This window comes from Mustela nivalis, assembly GCF_964662115.1.
Source record: "Mustela nivalis genome assembly, chromosome: 15".
Classification (NCBI taxonomy): domain Eukaryota; kingdom Metazoa; phylum Chordata; class Mammalia; order Carnivora; family Mustelidae; genus Mustela; species Mustela nivalis.
The window spans coordinates 34,866,031-34,887,544 of NC_139034.1; the positions used below are offsets into that span (position 1 = coordinate 34,866,031).

General features: G+C 40.3%; 1 long non-coding RNA gene across 1 annotated transcript in view; it reads right to left on the reverse strand.

Moving 5' to 3' along the window:
• LOC309848695 overlaps positions 1-21,514 on the reverse strand; it is an 81,620-nt gene that overhangs the window by 47,976 nt on the left and 12,130 nt on the right. The window contains exon 2 of the long non-coding RNA XR_014303218.1: positions 16,310-16,487. This is a non-coding gene — a long non-coding RNA (uncharacterized lncRNA). The remainder of the gene's footprint in view (positions 1-16,309; positions 16,488-21,514) is intronic.

Here is a 21,514-nt window from a genome sequence, read left to right on the forward strand (position 1 = left end):
CGATTTTTTACTAGTTTATCTAATATATATATTTTTTCTTTTTTACATTTTTCTCGGGTGTTTTCTTTTTTAAAAAATTTTTTTCTTTTCTTTTTTTTTTCTTTTCTTTGTTCTTTTTTTTTTCTTTCTTCCTTTTTGAACCTTTTTTTATCCCCTTTCTCCCCACTCACGATTTTGGATCTCTTCTAATTTGGTTAAAGCATATTTTCCTGGGGTTGTTGCCACCCTTTTAGTATTTTACTTGCCCCTTCATTTACTCTTATCTGGCCAAAATGACAAGACGTAAAAATTCAACACAAAAAAAAGAACAAGAGGCAGTACCGAAGGCTAGGGACCTAATCAATACAGACATCGGTAATATGTCAGATCTAGAGTTCAGAATGACAATTCTCAAGGTTCTAGCCGGGCTCGAAAAAGGCATGGAAGATATTAGAGAAACCCTCTCGAGAGATATAAAAGCCCTTTCTGGAGAAATAAAAGAACTAAAATCTAACCAAGTTGAAATCAAAAAAGCTATTAATGAGGTGCAATCAAAAATGGAGGCTCTAACTGCTAGGATAAATGAGGCAGAAGAAAGAATTAGTGATATAGAAGACCAAATGACAGAGAATAAAGAAGCTGAGCAGAAGAGGGACAAACAGCTACTGGACCACGAGGGGAGAATTCGAGAGATAAGTGACACCATAAGACGAAACAACATTAGAATAATTGGGATTCCAGAAGAAGAAAGAGAGAGGGGAGCAGAAGGTATACTGGAGAGAATTATTGGGGAGAATTTCCCCAATATGGCAAAGGGAATGAGCATCAAAATTCAGGAGGTTCAGAGAACGCCCCTCAAAATCAATAAGAATAGGCCCACACCCCGTCACCTAATAGTAAAATTTACAAGTCTCAGTGACAAAGAGAAAATCCTGAAAGCAGCCCGGGAAAAGAAGTCTGTAACATACAATGGTAAAAATATTAGATTGGCAGCTGACTTATCCACAGAGACCTGGCAGGCCAGAAAGAGCTGGCATGATATTTTTAGAGCACTAAACGAGAAAAACATGCAGCCCAGAATACTATATCCAGCTAGGCTATCATTGAAAATAGAAGGAGAGATTAAAAGCTTCCAGGACAAACAACAACTGAAAGAATTTGCAAATACCAAACCAGCTCTACAGGAAATATTGAAAGGGGTCCTCTAAGCAAAGAGAGAGCCTACAAGTGGTAGATCAGAAAGGAACAGAGACCATATACAGTAACAGTCACCTTACAGGCAATACAATGGCACTAAATTCATATCTCTCAATAGTTACCCTGAATGTGAATGGGCTAAATGCTCCTGTCAAAAGACACAGGGTATCAGAATGGATAAAAAAACAAAACCCATCTATATGTTGCCTCCAAGAAACTCATTTTAAGCCCGAAGACACCTCCAGATTTAAAGTGAGGGGGTGGAAAAGAATTTACCATGCTAATGGACATCAGAAGAAAGCAGGAGTGGCAATCCTTATATCAGATCAATTAGATTTTAAGCCAAAGACTATAATAAGAGATGAGGAAGGATACTATATCATACTCAAAGGGTCTGTCCAACAAGAAGATTTAACAATTTTAAATATCTATGCCCCCAACGTGGGAGCAGCCAACTATATAAACCAATTAATAACAAAATCAAAGAAACACATCAACAATAATACAATAATAGTAGGGGACTTTAACACTCCCCTCACTGAAATGGGCAGGTCATCCAAGCAAAAGATCAGCAAGGAAATAAAGGCCTTAAACGACACACTGGACCAGATGGACATCACAGATATATTCAGAACATTTCATCCCAAAGCAACAGAATACACATTCTTCTCTAGTGCACATGGAACATTCTCCAGAATAGATCACATCCTCGGTCCTAAATCAGGACTCAACCGGTATCAAAAGATTGGGATCATTCCCTGCATATTTTCAGACCACAATGCTCTAAAGCTAGAACTCAACCACAAAAGGAAGTTTGGAAAGAACCCAAATACATGGAGACTAAACAGTATCCTTCTAAAGAATGAATGGGTCAACCGGGAAATTAAAGAAGAATTGAAAAAAATCATGGAAACAAATGATAATGAAAATACAACGGTTCAAAATCTGTGGGACACAACAAAGGCAGTCCTGAGAGGAAAATATATAGCGGTACAAGCCTTTCTCAAGAAACAAGAAAGGTCTCAGGTACACAACCTAACCCTACACCTAAAGGAGCTGGAGAAAGAACAAGAAAGAAACCCTAAGCCCAGCAGGAGAAGAGAAATCATAAAGATCAGAGCAGAAATCAATGAAATAGAAACCAAAAAAACAATAGAACAAATCAACAAAACTAGGAGCTGGTTCTTTGAAAGAATTAATAAAATTGATAAACCCCTGGCCCGACTTATCAAAAAGAAAAGAGAAAGGACCCAAATAAATAAAATCATGAATGAAAGAGGAGAGATCACAACTAACACCAAAGAAATACAAACAATTATAAGAACATACTATGAGCAACTCTACGCCAATAAATTTGACAATCTGGAAGAAATGGATGCATTCCTAGAAACATATAAACTACCACAACTGAACCAGGAAGAAATAGAAAGCCTGAACAGACCCATAACCAGTAAGGAGATTGAAACAGTCATTAAAAATCTCCAAACAAACAAAAGCCCAGGGCCAGACGGCTTCCCGGGGGAATTCTACCAAACATTTAAAGAAGAACTAATTCCTATTCTCCTGAAACTGTTCCAAAAAATAGAAATGGAAGGAAAACTTCCAAACTCATTTTATGAGGCCAGCATCACCTTGATCCCAAAACCAGACAAGGATCCCACCAAAAAAGAGAGCTATAGACCAATATCCTTGATGAACGCAGATGCGAAAATACTCAACAAAATACTAGCCAATAGGATTCAACAGTACATTAAAAAGATTATTCACCACGACCAAGTGGGATTTATTCCAGGGCTGCAAGGTTGGTTCAACATCCGCAAATCAGTCAATGTGATACAACACATCAATAAAAGAAAGAACAAGAACCATATGATACTCTCAATAGATGCTGAAAAAGCATTTGACAAAGTACAGCATCCCTTCCTGATCAAAACTCTTCAAAGTGTAGGGATAGAGGGTACATACCTCAATATCATCAAAGCCATCTATGAAAAACCCACCGCAAATATCATTCTCAATGGAGAAAAACTGAAAGCTTTTCCACTAAGGTCAGGAACACGGCAGGGATGTCCATTATCACCACTGCTATTCAACATAGTACTAGAGGTCCTAGCCTCAGCAATCAGACAACAAAAGGAAATTAAAGGCATCCAAATCGGCAAAGAAGAAGTCAAATTATCACTCTTCGCAGATGATATGATACTATATGTGGAAAACCCAAAAGACTCCACTCCAAAACTGCTAGAACTTATACAGAAATTCAGTAAAGTGTCAGGATATAAAATCAATGCACAGAAATCAGTTGCATTTCTCTACACCAACAGCAAGACAGAAGAAAGAGATATTAAGGAGTCAATCCCATTTACAATTGCATCCAAAACCATAAGATACCTAGGAATAAACCTAACCAAAGAGACACAGAATCTATACTCAGAAAACTATAAAGTACTCATGAAAGAAATTGAGGAAGACACAAAGAAATGGAAAAATGTTCCATGCTCCTGGATTGGAAGAATAAATATTGTGAAAATGTCTATGCTACCTAAAGCAATCTACACATTTAATGCAATTCCTATCAAAGTACCATCCATCTTTTTCAAAGAAATGGAACAAATAATGCTAAAATTTATATGGAACCAGAAAAGACCTCGAATAGCCAAAGGGATATTGAAAAAGAAAGCCAACGTTGGTGGCATCACAATTCCGGACTTCAAGCTCTATTACAAAGCTGTCATCATCAAGACAGCATGGTACTGGCACAAAAACAGACACATAGATCAATGGAACAGAATAGAGAGCCCAGAAATAGACCCTCAAATCTATGGTCAACTCATCTTCGACAAAGCAGGAAAGAATGTCCAATGGAAAAAAGACAGCCTCTTCAATAAATGGTGCTGGGAAAACTGGACAGCCACATGTAGAAAAATGAAATTGGACCATTTCCTTACACCACGCACAAAAATAGACTCAAAATGGATGAAGGACCTCAATGTGCGAAAGGAATCCATCAAAATCCTTGAGGAGAACACAGGCAGCAACCTCTTCAACCTCTGCCGCAGCAACATCTTCCTAGGAACAACGCAAAAGGCAAGGGAAGCAAGGGAAAAAATGAACTATTGGGATTTCATCAAGATGAAAAGCTTTTGCACAGCAAAGGAAACAGTTAACAAAATCAAAAGACAACTGACAGAATGGGAGAAGATATTTGCAAATGACATATCAGATAAAGGACTAGTGTCCAGAATCTATAAAGAACTTAGCAAACTCAACACCCAAAGAACAAATAATCCAATCAAGAAATGGGCAGAGGACATGAACAGACATTTCTGCAAAGAAGACATCCAGATGGCCAACAGACACATGAAAAAGTGCTCCATATCACTCGGCATCAGGGAAATACAAATCAAAACCACAATGAGATATCACCTCACACCAGTCAGAATGGCTAAAATCAACAAGTCAGGAAATGACAGATGCTGGCGAGGATGTGGAGAAAGGGGAACCCTCCTACATTGTTGGTGGGAATGCAAGCTGGTGCAGCCACTCTGGAAAACAGCATGGAGGTTCCTCAAAATGTTGCAAATAGAACTGCCCTATGACCCAGCAATTGCACTATTGGGTATTTACCCTAAAGATACAAATGTAGTGATCCAAAGGGGCACATGCACCCGAATGTTTATAGCAGCAATGTCCACAATAGCCAAACTATGGAAAGAACCTAGATGTCCATCAACAGATGAATGGATCAAGAAGATGTGGTATATATACACAATGGAATACTATGCAGCCATCAAAAGAAATGAAATCTTGCCATTTGCGACAACATGGATGGAACTAGAGCAAATCATGCTTAGTGAAATAAGTCAAGCAGAGAAAGACAACTATCATATGATCTCCCTGATATGAGGAAGTGGTGATGCAACATGGAGACTTAAGTGGGTAGGAGAAGAATAAATGAAACAAGATGGGATTGGGAGGGAGACAAACCATAAGTGACTCTTAATCTCACAAAACAAACTGAGGGTTGCTGGGGGGAGGGGGTTTGGGAGAAGAGGGTGGGATTATGGACATTGGGGAGGGTATGTGCTTTGGTGAGTGCTGTGAAGTGTGTAAACCTGGTGATTCACAGACCTGTACCCCTGGGGATAAAAATATATGTTTATAAAAAATAAAAATTAAAAAAAAAAAAATAGAACATCGCAGGGGAATGTCAACCCATGAGAAAGGAGTGGATGAGAAATCAGAATCTGTATTATCTGATTTTGGCCAAATTTAGGGGATGGAAATTTGTACATATTGAGTAGTGTTTTCCTATATATACATAAAAAACTTTACTTATTCAATATCCAGAATAACATATCTCTTTGACAAATGAAAGGTTCCATTTGTGAAACAAGTCTCCAGGATTTCACTCCTTCCTAGTTGTATAAATTTGGGGGTAGACAAAGGCCAGCGACAATAGTCACACTGTTCTTCATCTCCCTTCCCACCCCCACTAGGACCACAGTATTTCCAGGATCTGGATACCATGCACTAATCAAACACAGTGACCAGAACTGTCTTCTGTCAGCATGAGGAAGCCCCTAGAAGGAATCTTCACAGCAGAAAAATAGCAAGAAGAGTAAAATTAAAAAGTGCATTTCTTTCTGTTATATCCTAGATCATTAAAATGCTGGGTCTCAAGAAAGTATTTCCCAAATCCATTGCACAACTTTGCCTGGTAGATGAACATATACATACCAGGAAGATATATTAAACTTTTCGGGTTGTTACAATGAAATATACCCCTATTCTCTCCTACCCCCATATCCCATTCTTATGTCTGTTTGGTCCTAATGACTTTGGCATAATTCCCTGGCAGGTGAAACACAGATTAAATGATCTCTGAAGTCTTTTCCCAGGAAGATATCCAACATTATAAAAAGGGTTATGTTTCTTGGGTATGTTCTGAATAGCCCCACTGTTTTTTTCTCGGGAAGCTGCTTGTGTGTTCACTTTATGCTTACCCAACCACACCCCAAATAAACTTAAGCAAAGAGGTGCCATAAAGAGTTCACATTTGAATTGTTTTTGAACAATTTTCTGGCAAGAACTGAAGTGTTCCAAGTTAGGGGCTATTTCTCATATAAGAAGAGTAGGCATCACTTGCCTGACAAGTCTTTCTGCCATCTGACTCTCATGTTAGCTGCAGCAAGTGGTATTATAGTCATGAGCCAAATTCCAGCTGACAGTGATCAGGGCCACCTTGACCTATGAGAGTTAATTAACAGAGGTCCAGGGGAAGTGTATGCATCCCTGGAATTGTTTCACTGAAGCACAAGAACCAGATTCAAGATTTCTTGAATCAAAGGGGGATGTCTCATATTCTAAGAAGCTGAAGTAGTTCTGATAGTCTTACCAAACTGGTATTATTACAATTCAACCTATCCGTGAAGCTTTATTTATATGGGCAAGAGTCACAGAGCCATAAAATTCTTTAACATTCCTCCTATGGAAAGATAGGTTTATATCTCCTCTCTATAAGTCTGGAGCTTTATGAGTGCTTAACTAACAGAATTCAGAGATTCTATGCTAGTATTCATAGTATTCAGAGATACTATGCTAGTTTCAAACCTAGGTCTTAAGGGTACTGAGCTTTCACTTCCTGTCTATCAGGATATGAGACCCAAAAACCACATAGCACATAAAGAAACCCACATAAGAGGAACTGAGGTCCCTGGTCCATAGTCTTCGCTAACCTTCTAGTTAATAGGTAGCACCCATTTGCCGGCCATGTGAATGAGCTATCATGAAAATACATCCACCAGCCCCAGTCAGGCTATGCAAGCTGACCCCCATATGAGCAGATGAGTTGTCACTGCTGAGCCCTGACAAAATTGCAGATTTAGGATCAAAATAAATTATTGTTGTTTTAAGTAACTCAATTTTAGAATAGATTAGTATGAAGCAATGTATAAGTGATACAGTCAACTTGCTACAAGATATATTTAGTCAACCTGAAAATTAAAAGTGAGGCAAACCGTAAAAGACATGGAACTCTAGGAAACAAAGTAAAGGTGGCAGGAGAGGAAGTGGGAGTGGGGGAGTGATAATTGGGTGATGGGCATTAAGGTGGACATTTGACATAATGAGCTGGGTGTTATATGCAACTGATGAATCACTAAATTCTACCTCTGAAATTAATTTAAAAAATAAATTTAAAAAGTGCTCTCTCCTTAATTTAATATCAATTTTGAAATCTAAGAAAGTAAATTCCATTTAAGAGAGTTGGTATTTTGCAGCAAAGATACATTTGATGTTGCTGTTTTACAACAAACTCTGTTAAATTAATATCCTGCACATTTAAAATTGAAAACAATGATATTAATAACAAAACCATAGCACTGGGATAAATCTAATCATAATATTATTCCCAACATGGGAGTTCTGTTGTTGGTTATCTTTGAAAATTTTTCCTTCAACTGCATGTCTCTCAGCGGTGGACTATTTAAATGCTTTAATTTTTCTGGATCATTAGGTTACATAACCATAAAGATTTTCAGCATGGGACAGAATACATAAAACAAAACCTTATGAAATTTTAAGTAAATGAAACACTAGAGGACTTGAAAAATTTATTACAAGACATCTCAAATCCTTACAATAAAGATATATTCACTTATTTATCCATTCATGCCACAAACATATAATGGATTCCAATCATGTACCAAGCATCTGTAAGCTATTGGACATAAAGATGAATAAGAGGGCATAGTGAATAACAATGAATACCTTCCACTCTTGTCAGCAAAGTATTTGTACCTCTACACCTGGGGAAACCGGGGCTTATGGACCTCAGACCACTTCCCCTATCTGTCTCAAATGAGGCAGAAATTGCCTGTGGAGACCCGTGCACTTTCATGGAGTTCCAAGGCTAAATATCCTGGATATGTCAGTACATTGGTCCAGGTTCCTTTGTATGTTAGCCAGTGTGGTGGCATCTGTTATTTTTTTCAAGATTTATTTATTTTAGAGAAAGAGAAAAGAGCACAGCAGAGGGGTAGAGGGAGAGAGAAAGAGAAACTCAAGCAGACTTTGAGCTAAGCGCACAGAGCCTGACGCAGGGCTGGATTCCACAACCATGAAATCATGACTTGAGCCAAAACCAAGAGTCCTGGGCTCAACTGATTGCACCATGCAGCCAATGCCCCTGCTGCCCACCTTTTTCTTTTAAAAGATTTATTGGCATGTTATTTTTGTCTGCTTGATGTTCATCCCCTACTTATGGTAATAGCACCTGGATTTTCCTTTCAGGACTCCCTGTCAGTGCATACATTACTCTACTCCAGTCTAGCTAAAGCATCACATTCCATTCTGTTTTTCCTGGCCACGGTAATTGGCTTACAGTTTGGTAAGAGACACACATAAGGAAGATGTGGACATTCTTTATAACTGCCGGGAGGGAGAAACTCTTTTTCTTTTTTTTTTTTAACTGTTAAATAAATTCTTTTTTTCTTTTTAATTTCTTTTCACCATAACAGTATTCCTTGTTTTTGCACCGCACCCAGTGCTCCATGCAATACATGCCCTCTCCAATACCCACCACCTGATTCCCCCAACCTCCCACCACCCCCTTCAAAACCCTCAGGTTGTTTTTCAGAGTCCATAGTCTCTCCTGGTTCACCTCCCCTTCCAATTTCCCTCAGCTCCCTTCTTCTCTCCAACTCCCCATGTCCTTCATGCTATTTGTTATGCTCCACAAATAAGTGAAACCATATGATAATTGACTCTCTCTGATTGCCTTATTTCACTCAGCATAATCTCTTCCAGTCCCGTCCATGTTGCTACAAAAGTTGGGTATTCATCCTTTCTGATGGAGGCATAATACTCCATAGTGTATATGGACCAACTCTATGGTCAAATAATCTTCGACAAAACAGGAAAAAATATACAGTGGAAAAAAGACAGCCTCTTCAATAAATGGTGCTGGGAAAACTGGACAGCTATATGTAGAAGAATGAAACTCAACTTACACCGTACACAAAGATAAACTCAAAATGTATAAAAGACCTCAACATGAGACAGGAATCCATCAGAATCCTAGAGGAGAACATAGGTAGTAATCTCTTCGATATCAGCCACAGCAACTTCTTTCAAGATATGTCTCCAAAAACAAAGGAAACAAAAGCGAAAATGAACTTTTGAGACTTCATCAAGATCAAAAGCTTCTGCACAGCAAAGGAAACAGTCAACAAAACAAAGAGGCAACCCACGGAATGGGAGAAAATATTTGCAAATGACAGTACAGACAAAAGGTTGATATCCAGGATCTATAAAGAACTCCTCATACTCAACACACACAAAACAGATAATCATATCCAAAAAATGGGGAGAAACTCTTTTTCATCTGGGGTTGCAAGCCTAGGAGCTGTAAGTCTGGATGGAATACATCAGGGCACTACAGGGAGGGTGTCTGACCTGAAGGAAAGCAGAGTAGAGTTGTGGACAGATTGATAAGGCACAGGTGGGGCGGGGTGGGGGAAGCATGCTACAGGAGCCAATAATTCCTGACCTTTTGCTGAGGCTCATTTGAATAGGGTTTCTGTCATTTATAACAAATATTTCTAAAATAGCTGATCTACTGGATGATTTGGTCAAGAAATGGCCCACGGAGAGGTAATTATTCTCTAAAAGAAGAGGTTAAGAAAAGCTGAGAATCTATGACCTCTCCAGTGAGGGTGTTCATGCAGTTAAAGACAGACATGATGGTCCTAAAGATGCTTATGGTTTGGCACCAGGGATCTGATACAAAACCGTGGAAACCAAGACATAGGGCTACTCCCAGAAATTCTCTTTACTTACACCCATGGACTTGATACTCTACAAACATACATATACTAGAACTTAATATTTTTATTATTTTTTTAAAAATCTACAACGTGATTTAAAGTTTTCAAAGAATATCCACACCACCATTTCAAATAATTCTCACAACTGCCCCCAAAACTTTCCTCATTATCCAAAAACAGCGATGTTATAACTCAAGCCCAAAAGTTGAAGGGCATGCATTTCGACCTAAGATATCTGACTCCAAATTTAGTCTTCTTTTCACTATTCCACCCCTGTTGGGAAAAAAAAAAAAAAAACCTCAGATTATCTTTTTTTTTAAGAAGATTTTGTTTATTCATTTGACAGAAGTAGGCAGAGAGGAAGGCAGAGAGAGAGAGAGAGAGAGAGAAGCAAGCCCCCTGCCGAACAGAGAGCTGAATGCGGGACTTGATCCTAGGACCCCGAGACCACAACCAGAGCTCAAGGCAGAGGCCCAACCCACTGAGCCACGCAGGTGCCCCAAAACTCAGATCATCTTTACTGTGATTTCACATTTACAACATTTTCTTTGGAGAGAAAAAATGGGAAATATTAAAGGATCTGATATCAAAGTGTTTCAGGAACCGGTATCAGATGAAGATTATGGGAACTAAAAGTTGCCTACTTGCAAACTGAAAAGAAAACTGAAAAGAAACTGCAAACTGAAAAGAAAAACTTATTTTTTATTCCATCAGGATAGTCAGATAGTATTTTTAAACTGTAATCGATTTTTCTGACTATATGACCCTCTTCCCCTTGTAGGCCAGACTAGGTTCCCTAGGGCACAGATGGGCACACCCCCAAGGTGAGGGGGCCCTGGTGGACAGAGGGGGCTGGTGGGGTTGACAAATTTTCCTGATAGTCCAGTTAGGATTTTTGCAGCGAGACAATCAGCTGCAGAGGTTGGCATTATCAAAGGGAAAGGATTTCCTAAATTAATTTTACCCCATTTAATTAGGAAGTTGGCTGGGAAGAGAAAATCATTGTTTTGTATAAGTAAAGGCCTGAGAAAGCAGGAAGAGGAAGTCACAGAAAATCCATACACTTGCTACTCTGAGAGAGTGCGCCGGTGGAAGAGATGTGAGAAGTCATAACTTGATATTCACACCCTGGGAATTCAGTGTAGAGTCAGAAGTTTTCCTTGATGGGCTAAGGGAAACGCCAGGGGCAGAAGAGCTTCTGCTCCCTATCCTTTTCCCTCCTAGAGGCCCATCATGGGAAGAGGATGGAAAGCATGGCCAAGCAGAAAATGGGTTTTGATGTTCCTAAACCTCCTGCAGCTTCTGAGTAGTAAGGACAGTAGGCTGAGAACTGTGGGGCCTGACACGAGGGACAGGGATAAAAACAGGACAGATAATCCTACAGAAGCCATAGTGGTTAAATATGGAGAGACTCAAAGCAATTTATGTGTTAGGGAAAGCCAAGAGCAGAAGGGTTGGCAAGGAGAGGTCCTGGGGCAGAGCAAGACAAGAATAAAATAATCAGGAAGTCATTGGCTAGAGACACTAACAATGAAATGGACCCATCTCCCTTCAGCAGGGGATGCCCAGTGCCCATTCAAGGCCCAGCACCAAGCCACTGGTCCCCCTTTCCCCATGCCCTGAGGTTATGTGAGCCACACCCTTCCCCCCCTTACTCAAACACAACCTTCTAGAGAGTTCCAAGGCCATTCAAGGCCCAGCACCAAGCCACTGGTCCCCCTTTCCCCATGCCCTGAGGTTATGTGAGCCACACCCTTTCCCCCCTTACTCAAACACAACCTTCTAGAGAGTTCCAAGGAAAGGGGGAAAAAATCCATAAATCTGAGCAATTATCCCAGAGCTTTGATTTAAGCCTAAAGAGACTTGAAATTCTTAAATCAAACTGGGCTGAAACCGGTGTGTGTGGAGAGAGCCTACCATCCAGGAAGAGGGAGCCTCCAAAGGATTTTGCACCTTCTAGTCAATATCTGTGCTAAAGCCTTTTCTGGGTCTGGATGCATTCTTATTCTTTCCACCACAGTGTAATTCAGTCTTTCTTTGGAACATCGGTCCCCAGGCTTGCTTGATCATAAGAATCACCCAGATATTTTAATTAGAAATACAGATTTTTATATTTTATAGTCCCACCAGACGTACTAAGTTAGAATTGCTAAGGGAGGGCCTGGAAATCTATACTTCTCATGACCACCTCCTATGACCCTTATAATCGATTTGGCAATTGCTACTCTAGATTTTGTTGGAGCTTCAACAGAATATAATTCCATAAGTCCTCCAAATTGTGTAGCCTGGCAGGCTGATTCTGGCTGTTTGTCACTACTATGGAAAAGTATGGTTATTCTTGAACCAATTGTACTTCTTTCTCCTTAAACTTTGAGGGGCCCAGATGTTATCACTTCATTACCATGTTTACACAAAGTCAATTAAATTTTGTCCAGTTGGTTAAAGATGTTAAGCCCTTTGTTTTAAGTTATGCAGATAAATTAACAGCTTGGATGGCTACATCCCACACATCACCCTGACCATCAGGACTGGTTTGGTTGTGAGCAGTGCTAATCAGAATAAAGCTAATGATGTGGCTTCTCTGGTGAAGCAAAAGATGAACGCCCATTTTCTACTCCAGATGTGAATGGGAAAGTATATATCACAGTTTACTGGGATATTAATCACAATATTTGGGGCCAAGCCACAGAAATCTGCATCCAGATTTTCTCATCCAGAAAGTCCTCAAATCGCAATACTAGACAGAGAGCAAGGACCCATGCTCATATCAGACATATTCTGGAGAAATCTGGTCAGGAATCACGGTAAGTTCCATTAAAGAAATGATATGGCAACAGAAAGTACATGGCTTGGGATGCCTGGGTGCCTTGGTCAGTTAGGTGTCTGCCTTTAGCTCAGGTCATGATCCCAGGGTCCTGGGATTGAGCCCCCATCGAGCTCCCTGATCAGTGGAGACCCTGTTTCTCCCACTCCCTCCACCCCGCCCCCTGCTTGTGTACTTGCTTGCATGCATGCACACTCTCTGTGTCAAATAAATAAATAAAATCTAAAAAAAAAAAAAAAAAGAAAGAAAGAAAGTACATGGCTTGGAGTCTACAAGGAAAGATCTGTATCTCACACAGGAAAATGCTTCTGTCTTCCAGGCACAGAGGAGCTTCCAGAGAGCAGAAACAGCTGTTAGTCCAATGGAAGCCACTCTGGACACAGGAGAACCTGCCCATCATGGACTTGTGAACCACAGATTGGAAAAGAAGGACAGAAGGGTGGGTGACACATGGTCCCTGTCCTGCTGTAGTCAACAAACTTCTAAGCCCACAAAAGAAGCAGCCAGTGTCCGACAGTCTTTCCAAGGCACCAGGAAGAAATGGCCTGCTCTGCCCCATGGGATCAGGCAGGACTCCAAGAAAGCAGTGTTGGAACCCAATTCTGAAGAACAAGTAGACTTCTCTGTTCTTGGGTTGTTTGTGCAGCTTGCTTTATTTTGTTTTCCTATCTTGCCATATTCCAAAGAGGATTTGAAGAAATTCTGAATTAGGATGTTTACAAATGAGAAGTGCATTGAGGCAGAGAAAAACAGCAGAAGTAAGACACAAAATAATGATAAATGGACAGGACCAGAGCCCTGAGGAGTGGGGTGGGTGGTAAGACAGGCTCACTTGTTCAGGTAAGTATGATAAGGTCCTGGACCAAGGCAGGAGCAATGATTTGGAAAACAGGGACCTACATGGAGTTTTTTGGGGGTGTTTTGTTTTGTTTTGTTTTGAAGAGCGGGATAAAGAGAATGGGGGAGGGAGAGAGAATCTTAAGCAGGGTCCATGCCCAGTAAGGAGCATGACACAGGGCTTGGTTTCACAACCCTGAGATCATGACCTGAGCCGAAATCAAGAGTAAGACATGCTTAATTGACTGAGCAACCCAGGCACCTCCGTGGAGACATTTTAAAAGCAAAATCTGCAGGACTGGCCACAAATGGAATGTAGTAGTTTGAAAAAGGGAATAGTTGAAAATAACACTGACATTTCTAGTTTGATGTAGGCCAGATGAAAACATTATTAGCTAAGACAGAAATTTGGGATAAGCATGAGGCACAGAGACAGTGCCAGTTTGGAACCAGTCTGTTTGGAATAGAAGTATATTTAAAAATATAGACAATGAGCAAAATGGGGGTCAAACAGTATAAAGTTCAGTTATAAAATAAGTTCTGGAGATATAATGCAGAGCATGTGGCTATAGCTGATAATAACTATATGCATACTTGGAAGTTTCTAAGAGAAACATAAAAGAATCTTAAAAGTTCTCTTTACAAGAAAAAAACATTTGCAACCATGTGTGATGGCTGATTTATCGTGGTGATCACTTTGTGATATATACAAATACTGAGTCATTACATTGTACAGCTGAAACTAATATAATGTTATATGTGCATTTTACTTCAATGAAGAAAAGTTTAACTTGGGGAAAAAATCCAAAACAAAAGGTGTTTTAAATATCTTAGTATAACTCAAATTATTAGAGCATTTTGATGTCCAAGGACCAAGAATAAAGATGTTTCAGAGAAGCAGAAAAACAGATAGTCTACAAAAACCTGCCTTTGTTACCTCACTCAAGGAGAGTAATTTTGAACAAAATCTTGTGAAAGCAGACTATTCTGCTAGAGATGTTTACCATGCTAGGTGCTACTTTTAGTTGCCACTGCAAGGGAAGGGGAAAAGATGATCCTACTACTCTACAAAGTATTAGTTATAAAGTTACTTATTTGTAGTACACATTAGGTATCACACAGATAGAATAAGGCATAGTTATGACCAAGAGAACCACAAGAGAATTCTGAAGCTAAACAAAGAATAAAAATAGATGATAGATAGATAGATAGATAGATAGGTGACAGATTACACAGGACAAATATCTCCAGAACAGCTACCAGTCAGAGCTGGGAGCTTAAGCTCCTACCTCAAGGAGGGGGCAGAACTAGATGAATATAGACTGGAGTACAAAAGCTTCAAAAGTGGGGCGCCTGGGTGGCTCAGTTGGTTAAGCAACTGCCTTCGGCTCAGGTCATGATCCTGGAGTCCAGGGATCGAGTCCCACATCGGGCTTCCTGCTCAGCAGAAGTCTGCTTCTCCCACTGACTTCTCTTCTCTCATGCTCTCTCTTTCATTGTCTCTCTCTGCCTCTCAAATAAATAAATATTTAAAAAAAAAAAAAAAGCTTCAAAAGTGACCAAAAAACAGGATAGGAACACCCTTAGGATCTAAGGACTGATGATACACATGTCTCATTTTAACCTATGTTTCCTTGAGTTTTGATATTGCAATTGGTTTGTTGTGTTGTGTTTGTTTTTGTCTAACAAAAGTGTCTGAGGAATGATCAGGTGCCAGCAGGTTGGAGGATGGCAGTCCCAGGCCTGCACTGTCGCTCCAGAATGGGGCAGGGAAAGGAGAAAAGCCAGTGGGAAATAATGAACAGCACAGCTAATTACCAGAGCCCAAGAGCCAGCTGGAGGGCTGTGGGAACCGCTCCAACCTGCAAGACACCTAAAGCTTTAACCAGTGAAAGGATTATGCCCAAACATCCAAGCCTTCATGGATTGCAGAAGTCAAGTCCCATCCCCAAATAAGGCACAAAAGCAAACTGAGTTTGTTTGGCTTTACTGCTGAGGACATAAACTGCTTTAGAGAAAAAACAGTGGCATTAAAAAAAAAAAAAAAAAAGATTTATTTATTTTTACTTGAGAGAGGGAGAGAGCAAGTTGGAAAAGGGGCAGAGAATCTCAAGCAGACTCCCCACCAAGCTGGGAGCCTGACTTGGGGCTTGATCCTAGGACCCTGAGACCTGAGTCAAAATCAAGAATCAGATGCTTAACCAACTAAGCCACCCAGGAGCCCCAGAACAGCAGCAATTTGTTCAAGAAATTTGGCAAGTCCACGGTGTTGACAACATGCTGAGAGAGTCAGTTGATGTTTGACCTCACCACGATTCAACCTATTTGCATTTCCTGCCCCTCAGAACACTGATGGTGAAAACATGTCACTGAGACATCTGATAATGGAAACCTTTTCTCTGCTATGTTCTCCAGCTATCACCTGAACTTTTTTTTTAAGATTTTATTTATTTATTCAACAGACAGAGATCATAAGTAAGCAGAGAGGCAGGAAGAGAGAGAGAGATGGGGAAGCTGGCTCCCCACTGAGCAGAGAGCCCAATGTGGGGCTCAATCCCAGGACTCTGGGATCATGACCTGAGCTGAAGGCAGAGGCCTTAACCCACTGAGCTACCCAGGCACCCCAGCTATCACCTGAACTTACCCATAATGTTTCAGCAGACAATAGTGAGATTGTCGAGTCAAACAGTAACTCTTTTAGTGATTCCATCCAGGTCTCTGGATTTACTTGGATGTCAGGAGTCCAGGCTTGGCAGAGAGAACACAGAGGAGGAAGGACAATGACTGGAGCAAGATGTGTCATCAGGAAGAAATCCCATTTTCTGGAAAAAAAAGGGGGGGGGTGAATGCCTTCTTATTGAATACATAACTAAGTCATGGGTCAATTTTGTATGACTCAATTACTTCTCTACGTTTGTTGACACTACTTCCAAGAATTGGAAGCCGAGAGCAGGGTTCTGAATGCACAAGAAACAAGAAGAAATGCAGAAATGTTGAAAATAGCAGAATAATGGGAAATGATGAGGATGAGAAATATTTTCTGGGAAAAGGACATCGCATGGGATTTCTCGATCACAGAGCAGCTGCTCCAGATGAGGGCATCAGCCCTGAAAGAGCAACCAAATTGGGAAGAGTTGGATGAAGCCCTGGTCAAAAGGGGTTTTATTCTATCACCATCTCTGCCAATCCCCACATTTCATTTGCTGTTAGTGAAATAGCTGGGGTGGGGGGGAGTGCAAAATATTTAATAAATAAAATGGTGAAGTCTGACCAATCAGAATAGATGTAGGCCAGAGTGTTGAAACAGGTGCTAAGACCTACTGTCAGGCTGGATCCTGGAGACCCTGGAAATGGGGCCCAGCATCTGGAACATCAGAGCTACTGATGGTCCGCCCTGTTACCAGGCCTTCTTTGAAGCCTCACTTTTGTTGCCATGTCCTCTCCATCAACCTGAGATCAGATGGCCTTCATGCCGCACAAGAGCATCTGATTTCATATCACTCCAGATTCAGTTGTCTGCTGACTTCCCTGTCTCTCCACTATTGTAAAAACCTAAGAAAAGCTGCCTCTTTCCTCTGTGGTTTTGGTATCTAGCATTCTACTTCTACTTTGGGTATCAGTGCCGCAATCCTGGACGAGGTGGCATCTGAGAAATGCTTGTGTGGGATAAAATTCAGACATTCAAAACATAAATAAAATAAAATGGGAAGCAAGCAGGAAAGGGCTATTGCAGAAAGAGGAGGTATTGATGTCTGGCTGTGTGAAAGAAGGGGAGTAGCAGGGACCACATCTGAAAAGGTAGTCTGAGACAAAACTATGAAATGTCGTCAGTAACCAACAAAGGAAATTAAAATTTAGCCTGAAGACAAGTGAGAGAAGTGGGAAATTTTAGAGCAAATATTGACTGCAGAGGTGTGATATATCGAGTGGAAATGAGTCTAAGCATTTGGAGCCAGAAAAAAAGGCTCTTTCCCTAGTCCAGGCAGGAGAAGGTCATAACTTGACCTTGGCAGGTAACAACAGTGGGAAAGGAGAGGACAGTTTGGATATGAAAGATACTATGAATATAATTAGCAGTCCTGGTAACTGATTGGAAGCACAAATAATGGGGGATCAGAATCAAAGATGATAGAAAAGCTGTGAGACTTAATTTCAGGGAGAATGGTGTTATCCTTAGTGGCATGAATAACTCAGAGAGAGCCCAGATTAGGATTCAGTTGGGAAGGGGAAAGGAAAGGCTACATTACGGGCATGGGAATCTAATGGACTTAGCAGAAAACCAAGGGGGAGCTTGAGAATAGTCACGAATATGGTTTCAGAGCTTAGGAAAGACATCAGAGCTCGAGGTAGAGAATTAGCTCAAACTGACTCAGTTTTACTGAGCATTAAAAAAAAAACAAAGCTTAGTAGATGCTCCAGATACTCCCAAAAATGGGTTGGGGTCCCAGCAATGGGGCTCACTTTCTCACTTCCTGGGCTCTTTGGTCTCAGAGAAAGGTGAGGGAGGTGTGCAACAGTTGATTCCTGAGCTGCCTAAGCTTGGCTGCCCTTGTGCAAAGCTGACATCCAAGAGGCCCAGCTAAAAAGAGGCAGCCTTCACCCTGAGTTTTCCTCAACCTCTACCTAATTGTATTTTCAAAACCTTTCTAGAAGTAGCTGGGTGGCTCAGTCGGTTAAGCATCTGCCTTTGGCTCAGGTCATGATTCCAGGGTCCTGCTTCTATTGTGGAGCCAGCTTCTCCCTCTCCCTCTCTCTCTCTCTCAAATAAATAAATAAAATCTTTAAAAAATAAAAATTAATAAGTAAAATAAAACCTTTCTAACAGTGTATTGTGAAATGATACAAGTGAAGTCATACAAGTAATTTTAGTGAGTGAAAATGGAGAGAATATTTTATAGAATGCAAATTTACATTAGCCATGGCTAGGAAATGATAGATGGTTCACAGAAGTTTTAGTCTGGCTCTCAATGCCCAATAACTCTAAGAAACATCATTTTTTTCCTCTCCGTACATGAGACAATATTGATCCAAAACTGACAACCTCAGCTTACCAGGTAGAAAGTTCTTGCACTCTGCTTTTACTGGATTTACTTGTTAGTAACTTTGCTTATCCTTGCTCAGTGTTAATGCACTATATCTTCATTTTGAAGTGATTTTAATTTTAATTTTTAAAATTTATTCTAGGCAATTTTTGAACCAGACATTTTAAAAAACTAAGAGTTCTTACAGACCCATGCCTGCAGAGCAATGATTTTAACATCTCAGCTTGTACAAGGGCATACTCCCACAATTAACCATATCATTTCCCAAAACACTCATATCAGATTCACTTGGACAATTACTTCCTTTCTTAATTTACTTACATTTCAAAAAAATTTAAAAATTAAAAGAAAAAAAAAAAAAGAAAATGATCAAGTGTTAATGATCCAGAATGAGATGCCCGCTGTTTGAATCTTGGGGCACCATTAATAGTTTCCTGCAGCTGCCATAACAAATTACCATAAACTGGGGGAGGGGAGCTTAAAATGACAGAAATGTGCCTTTTCATAAATTAGGACCCCACAAGTCCTAAATCAAGGTGTCAGCAGGGCCATGCTCCTTCTGAAGGTACTAGGGAGAATCCTTCATTGTTTCTTCTACTTTCTGGTGGCCTCAGACCTTCCTAGACTTGTGGCTGCATCACTCCAATCTCTGCCTCCAAGTTCACATGGTCCTCTTCCCTCCGTGTGTTTGTGTGTCCATTCTATCACTTACGAAGACACTCACATTAGACTTAGGGCCCACTCTAATCCAGAATTACCTTGCTTCAAGATCCTCAACTTAATAGAAAAGCCTTTTATAAAATAGGGTCACTATCTGCAAAGACTCTTTTCCAAATTAGGTCACTTGCAAAGTACCAAGGGATAGGACTTGGAGATGTGTTTTTAGGGGACAAATGCAACCCACCCACTGCAGGCCCCCAGGACCAACTCTGTGACCCTAGGCAACTTGCTTTACCTCTCTGTGTCTTTGTTTTCTCATCTGTAAATGGAGATGGTAATAATACCCAAAAATTATATAAATAAATATGTGCAAACCATTTAGCACAGTGCTTGAAATAAATATTGGCTAATATTATTTTTTGGTAGAAATGCAAACCATTTAGCACAGTGCTTGAAATAAATATTGGCTATTATTATTTTTTGGTAGAAACAAACAAAAAAACAAACAAAAAACAAAAAACACGAGATCGGGTTATGACACTACTCTTTACCAGGCACTGTAAATTTGACACAGAGATCACAAGTAGGCAGAGAGGCAGGCAGAGAGAGAGGAAGGGAAGCAGGCTCCCTACTGAGCAGAGAGCCTGATATGAGGCTCAATCCAGGACCCTGCAATTATGACCTGAGCTTAAGGCAGAGGGTTAAGTCACTGAGCCACCCAGGCATCCTAGTTATTTTAGGTTTTTATTACAAACCATCACCCCATCTCCAACATTTTGTCTGGATATGAGGAAGGGATTGTGATAGAGCTCTTGATTTGAAATACATCTAATGACGATTGATATGGGAGAGAGGCAAAAAAGCAAGACAAATTAGAAAAGAAAGACAAAGGGCACCTGGGTGGCTCAGCCATTAAACATCTGCCTTTAGCTCAGGTCATGATCCCAGCGTCCTGGGATGGAGCAAGCCCCGCATCGGGCTCCATGCTCAGCTGGAAGTCTGCTTCTCCCTCTCCTACTCCCCCTGCTTGTGTTTTCCTCTCTTGCTGTCCCTTTCTCCGTCAAAAAAATAAATGAAAAAAAAAAGAAAAGGACAAGAGAATATATTTATGAAGTGATTAAAAGTGACTTAAGACATCTTTTCTTTCAACTTTCATATGTAATACTATAGTTTGTTTAGTCCAAAACAGGTTATCAGGCAACCTTTTTGAGCTAGTCACCTCAGATCTGCTCCTGTGCCCCGCAGGACCACAGTGGGTTGGAACGAGACACAGATGTCCACAGGGGAGCTCTTTCCCACTTCACTCCTTTTCAACCTTACTCAGTGGCAATTACCTGAAGTTCCAGCCCGACTTCTAATGCTTCAGGGACAGAAACAGGTAAGAAACAGGCAATAAAAGAACAGTAGGAAGAAACCTTGAATTTAATCCTTTGCCAACTGTGGTGAGAACAAACCCACTCTATTTTCTTCAAAAGGTATTCCTTGGAGGAAAAAACATTAGATATATTGAAAGGAAAGAACGTGAAGGAGTGATTCTGGTATTTTCATCTAGATCACTCAGCCTCTAGTTCTGAAGTTCCCCTGTGGGCTCCTGTTAGAAGCCAGAAAGTTGCTTCATAGAACAAGAAAGAACAGGAATAAAGCAGGGGGCATGGTAAGGAGGGGGTGAGATGATGAGGTGGGGACATATTTTTATAAATTCTGTCCTCAAAATATGGAGTGTGAATAATTATGTAAGTGGATGAAATATGAGTAAATATGGGTATTACAGCCTCTGCTGAAAATTGGGCTCATACTGTTTAAGTCATTTTAATAAACTTGTGGTTTATTCGATAATGTATTTTCCAAATTGTTCTAGAGAGGCTCAAGGCACACGTACAATGAAATCATTCAGCAGAGTCCTTTAAACAATTGATACTAGTAATAACATGAAAACTGCCTGCATCTAACTGTAACTCACATTAAGATAATTCTTTGCCCTTCTATGGCATTTGCCTTGAAGTGACTGACCTATGGGTAAGGATTAATTAAATCCCAGAACAGGAATGAGGGGCAAAATTCCAGACAAGTACAATTAAATCCTGTTATAAGGCACTTTTTTATTCACAGGTTGGGTTACACCTGGGTCAGATTATGCCCCTGATACA